Raw genomic sequence first — 6,069 nt, forward strand, 5'->3', positions numbered from 1 at the left:
CGCCGCGGCCTGGCAGGGCCGGCCCTGCGGCGCCACCCGCCCGCCGCCCTGCTCGCAGTCGTCCGCACCCCGGCCCCCGGCGAGCCGGGCGAGGAGGCCTCGGCCGGACGGACACTGCGGAAGGCCCGCGTTACCTGGGGGGTTGCTGGTGGCTGGGCAGCTTTCCGGGCGGGAGGGGGGCGTCAGGACGATGAAGAGGAGTGCGGGCGCAGCTGGAGAGGGGCAGGGGCGATCGGCCGAGGCCCCGGCAGCTAGCGGGCTGGCCGAGGAGGTGCAGACGCACTGGCAGCAGTAGCGGTGGCAGCGGCGACTGCTCCTGCGGCTCCCTCAGGATCTTCCTCGGGCAGGTCCAAGATGGCGGCGCTCCCTGCACAGGGTTTCCTGTCACCCTCGCAATGGGCCGGACCACAAAAGAAGGCGGGGAGGGGGGGGGAGAATGCGCGCGCAGCTGGCGGAGCCCCGGAAGAGGGTGGCCGGCGCCTGGCTCCCTAGCCACGCCCCTTCCTCAGCCATTCCCTCTGGACTTGTCGCGCCGCCGCCAAGGCCCGCCCCACTGACCGTGGCGCCTGAAGGGGCGGAGGAAAGCGCTTCCGCGCAAGCGCGTTCGCGTGCTCTTGCCTTCTAGAGAAGTTACTGCGCAGGTTCGCGTGGAACCTACGGAGAGACCAGTAGGTCTTGGAGGGCTAGGTTTGTCACTTTTCTGGACTTTTTACAATTTTTAATGCCACCGACTACTACTTACTGGACGCATGTGGTACACCGGCCACAATGCTAACCATACAATTACAGCGTTCACTCAACGTGTATGTATTGAACGATTCCTACGTAGCAGTGAGCACTTTGGTCCCTAACCAGGTCCCAGGTACCTATCCCCATTTTATCGATGGCGAAACTGAGGTTCACGTTGATCAAGTCACTGGTCCCAAGATCATGCGACTAGAACGTGGGCGCTTCCTATTCTGTTTCACCTTTGTCTTTTTAACCTCTCTTTTAGGATTCCTTTGATGGGAGCAGAGAAATTGTTACCACATTTTCCACAATTTGACCACCGCTTCCCACCCTCCAACTTGGTTTGCTATTCTCCCCTTCCCAGAAAGTTTAGCGCACTTCGCAAGGCCGCGTTATGACTTTCGTGTAACCGCGACACATTGGCCTTGTGTTTGTGGAGGTGGGTCGATAGGTAGGTAGATAGATAACATATACGTATGTATATTTATGTACAAACATGCATATTCTTTTTTTTTTTAATTTTTTTTTCAACGTTTATTTATTTTTGGGACAGGGAGAGACAGAGCATGAACGGGGAAGGGTCAGAGAGAGAGGGAGACAAAATCGGAAACAGGCTCCAGGCTCTGAGCCATCAGCCCAGAGCCCGACGCGGGGCTCGAACTCACGGACCGCAAGATCGTGACCTGGCTGAAGTCGGACGCTTAACCGACTGCGCCACCCAGGCGCCCCGAAACATGCATATTCTTATATAGCTCACATTTTAGAACTAAATTGGTATAGAGATGAATATACCAATGTTGTACAGCAAAACATTTTCTTTGACCTACAAGTTCATCTTTTTTTCCCCCTGACTTTTAAAAGCACTTAAAACATTTTTGTGGGCACCGTGCCTGTTGTAGCTAATGGATAAGACTGCCCTGTCTCAGTCACCCAAAATGAAGTTCAAGCTCTCTCTAGACACCGAAGAGCTTTCACAAGCTATCTTTGCTACAGACAAGTGAGATTTCTTTGGGAAAGTGCATGACAGGTTACAAACCTCTTATTTTCAGAAAGACCTGTGTGCGAATACCTCATTTTCATCTTACGAATGGCCCACCATTGGGCATGTCACTTGATTTCTCAGATCCTCAATCTTTTCTGCAAAATAAGGATAATGATACCTATTACACATGGGTCCTTTTGAAAATTAAGTGAGGTAATATGTACAAAATGCTTGACATATAAATATTTAATACATAGGAATGGCTATTATGTGATAATCCAGTATAAGGTAATATTGGAATCTCTTCTAGCCCTGTAGGTCTATGCTTCTATTCCTATATTCTTTTTTTCCCCTGTATTCTTTAACTCCAATAAGTATAGTTTGTTTGCGGTCACAATTTAACATCTCTGAAATCAAGAAATTCGCCTATGCCAAGTAAATATGAAAGCTGTGGACGAATTGCCTTTACTTGTCCAACTGTGAGCTTAGGTCTGGCTAGAGAGTTTCTATATATCCAATTGTCACCTGAATTGAAAACTTCATGTATAGCAAATGGTTAGGAAATGCTTCTGGAGTAAATGATTGCTCAGAGGCAGGGGAATGAAAGAGATGACCTTGAAAAAAATAATACCTAGGTTTCTATGTGCCATGCAGTGTTCTAAGCAGTTTCCTTGTATTGATGATTTGAGTTGGCAACCAAATTATAAGGTAGAGAGGACCATCATCCCCATTTTATTTACATTTTAGTTTTTTATTTTTATTTTTTGTCTCCCATTTTAAAGATAAGAAAACTGAGATCCAGAGAAGTAGAGTAACTTGCCTGAAGCCACAACTAGGAAGTGACAGACCCAGGACTTGAATCCAGACAGCCTGGCTCCCAAGTCCATTCTCTGCCTCTCCTCCCCGTCTTGGCCCCTGGGGGACTTTGCGTGCAGTCCCTCTGTGAAGTAGGAACTGACCTAGGAATCATGTATACTTTCTTATTTAATCCCTGCAACATCCCCATGAAGTCAGTACTATATTCACCCCATCTTATGAATGATAAAACTGTGTGTCATACAGGTCAGAAACTATAAAATACATAAATATTGGTAGCGCTGGGACTTGAACTCAGGCACATATAACTTCAGAGCACCCATTCCTAAGCCCCATTCTAGACTTCATCCCTTATTTCCACTTGTTAGCAGCTTAAGTGTAGATTCCTTTTATTTTTTTAATGTTTATTTAATTTTCAAGGAGAGAGAGAGCATGAGTGGGAGAGGGTGGGGGGGGGAGAGATTGAGAGAGAGAGAGAGAGAGAGAGAATCCAAAGCAGTCTCCAGGCTCTGGATTGTCAGCACAGAGCCTGACACAGGTTTGAACTCAGGTGAGAACATGACCTGAGCCAGTGGGCCCCATTAAGTATAGATTTCTAATTGTTACTTAAATCTGTGTGGAAGAGGTTACCCTGGATGCAGCATTGAAGAGAAACATTGTTGTGAATGTAATGTGTCTACTACATGCTAAGCAATACAATTAAAGACTATAGATATTGTCAATTCTTGTAATAAATCACAATTTTCAAAGGAGAGGTGTATGTGACCAACTGCAGCATAATTAGAACTGTCCATTGGATGCCTGTCTATTAGGGTTCCTAGTTAATTTTTTTCTTTAAGGCTGCTTATATGAAAAGAGATAATACACAAAATATTGGTTACAGCACTGTTTGTAAAAGACTAGAGACAAACCATCACTAGAGAGCTGTTATAATAAATTTTTTAATGTTTTTATTTATTTTTGAGACAGAGAGCATGAGTGGGGGAGGGGCAGAGAGGGAGGGAGACACAGAATCCAAAGCAGGCTCCAGGCTCCGAGCTGTCAGCACAAAGCCCAACGCGGGGCTTGAACTCACAGACTGTGAGATCATGACCTGAGCCGAAGTCAGACGTTCAACCGACTAAGCCACACAGGCGCCCCTAATAAATTTTAATACATCCATATTGTGTAATATATGCAGCAATTAAAAGACTGAGGCACATAGTATGTCCTGATATGGAACTATCTTTAAGGAATACTTCAAGTGAAAAAAATAAGAAAAGCAAATAGTGTGCCAACATTCGTTAAACTATAAAAGAAAGGGGAGAGGCACCTGGGTGGCTGAGTCGGTTAAGCTTCTGGCTCTTGGTTTTGGCTTAGGTCGCGATCTCATGAACCATGAGGTGGAGCTCCACATGGGGCTCCATGCTGACAGTGCAGAGCCTGCTTGGGATTCTCTCTCTCTCTCTCTCTCTCTCTCTCTCTCTCTCTCTCTCTCTCTTTCTGTGTGTGTGTGTGTGTGTGTGTGGCTCACCCACTCACACTTGCTCTCTCTCTCTCCCTCTCTCTCAAAATAGATGAATGGACACCTTTTTTGTAAGGGAGGGGGAAATACATATATATTTGTGTAAATGGACATTGAGAGGGATTTTTCCTACTGTCCTGAAACTGCTGCTGAGGCCCAAATCTAAAAACCAAAAAGTACATAAGGTACCCACCGCCAGTTACTGGAACTAGCTGTCTTCCAGGAGGACATTTAAAGAGCCATTGGTTGGAGAAACCAGCCCTTCCACCAAGCCCTATCTCCACTCCGATACGCCCCACCCATTCTCCATGCCCATCCCTTCTCCCCACAGATAAACCATCACCACTAATCAGTGGAAAGAATAGAGAGTTGACAGAGGAGTCAGCCTTTGGGAGAGAGGTGTTCTGGAAAGAGACGTATCCCTTCCTGTCTCTCCATGGGGGGATTATATCCCTTCCTAGAAGCAAGGGAACAGGGCTCCAAGGGAATCACTAGTGAAGACTAGGTGTGCCTATAGGAAGAGGAGACTGGCAACTCCCCAGTAGCTATTTGAGCATCACACTTACTGATCTGCTCTATGCTGTTGCATCTCTGGCAAAGGAAAACACACGAGAGAGACCACATGGCAAGGGGCTTTGGATGGTATGGTGGAGGGCTGTAGATGGGGAGGCACTGAAACTGCCCCACCAACCCATACATACCTTGACTTTTCAGTCCTAGATTGGAGCGCAGCAAAGAGATGTTCATCATCAGCATGTGGTGTAAATGACACAAGCTGGCGGTCAGCTGGAAGATACAGCAAATGTACAAGGGGCTACCCATTCCTAGGGAGAGAGAATTGGGATCACTCCAGGTACTGATTCTTTGTCATATCTACCCATTCTTGTTTCATTTCTCCCTGTTTATATTTGTATAGTTTTTTAATAAAAATCGATGTTTTCCTAGTCTTTATCTTTCTCCAGAGCCTAAAAATTTGAAGTTATTTTCAGATCTATCTATTGTGTTTATTTAAACCAAATTAGTTCATCTCCTAATTGGTTTTATAGACTTAATTACATTGGTTAATTTTGCTCATGCATTTTAGAATTTTTGTTCCTACTCTTAGGTTATATATTCTCTCTCTCTCTCTCTCTCTCTCTCTCTCTCTCTCTCTCTCTGTGTCTCTCTGTCTGTCTGTCTCTCTCTCTCCACTCACCCCGTTTTGTCCAGTGGTTTTGGAGTTGCCATAAATCTAGAACCAGATAGTAAAATTTTGGTATTCTAGTTCCTGGATGATATTGAAGACATAGCAAAACCAAAACAATCTGTACTCTGAATTTTATTTAAGAACCTAATTTTTAAGTGCATTTTTAAGTGTAGTTGGTTAATCTCCAGTGATACATAATTCAATTAGGTAAAAACAAATAAAAAATACTACATCAACCAAAAAAGAAATAGCAATTGATGTACTTAAAAATTTAGCAGATTGACAGAGAAGTCATAATCAAGCGCATGAGACTTTTTAGTATCTGGATATGAAAAAGGATTTGATGCAAATTCATGATACAAAAGAAGAAAATAATGCATAAATGTAAGGATGAGTACATGATATACTCAATTGGAAAAGAAGTGTTTTGACCATTAAAATAGTCCCCTCTCCAACGTACCCATGGATCTTACACCAGTCCCCCCAAACTGTAATCCTCTGGCATCACAGTTTATTAGGGCATGACTTCTCCTAACAACCACAGCAGAATTACATAAGGTGAAAAGTATACTTAAATTCCTCAGGAAAGCTCCACACTAGAGACTGTTTATTGTTTCTTAGTTTTCCTCTGGTGTCAGATCTGATGGCCATCTCTTTGGCTGACCACCAAAAGAAGTGAGTGGTTTAGATTTAGAGGCCATGTTATGTGAAAAAAATGTGCATCTCTCTTTTTTTTTTTTTAATTTTTTTTTCAACGTTTTTTATTTATTTTGGGACAGAGAGAGACAGAGCATGAACGGGGGAGGGGCAGAGAGAGAGGGAGACACAGAATCGGAAACAGGCTCCAGGCTC

The 6,069-nt window shown here is 44.7% G+C and overlaps 1 protein-coding gene and 1 long non-coding RNA gene across 2 annotated transcripts in view; one reads left to right on the forward strand and one right to left on the reverse strand.

Moving 5' to 3' along the window:
- The window catches only part of RAB14 (RAB14, member RAS oncogene family), a 25,213-nt gene extending 24,851 nt beyond the window's left edge, over positions 1 to 362 (reverse strand). Inside the window, exon 1 of the mRNA XM_040482157.1 lies at positions 135 to 362. The gene's annotated coding sequence lies outside the window, so the exon portion shown is untranslated. The remainder of the gene's footprint in view (positions 1 to 134) is intronic.
- A 147-nt stretch (positions 363 to 509) lies between these two features.
- Positions 510 to 6,069, forward strand: part of LOC121034921 (uncharacterized) — a 6,030-nt gene continuing 470 nt past the window's right edge. Inside the window, exons 1-3 of the long non-coding RNA XR_005792671.1 lie at positions 510 to 803; positions 995 to 1,168; positions 4,746 to 4,884. This is a non-coding gene — a long non-coding RNA (uncharacterized LOC121034921). The remainder of the gene's footprint in view (positions 804 to 994; positions 1,169 to 4,745; positions 4,885 to 6,069) is intronic.

Source organism: Herpailurus yagouaroundi, unplaced genomic scaffold (genome assembly GCF_014898765.1).
Source record: "Herpailurus yagouaroundi ecotype Mexico unplaced genomic scaffold, PumYag 160, whole genome shotgun sequence".
NCBI lineage: Eukaryota > Metazoa > Chordata > Mammalia > Carnivora > Felidae > Herpailurus > Herpailurus yagouaroundi.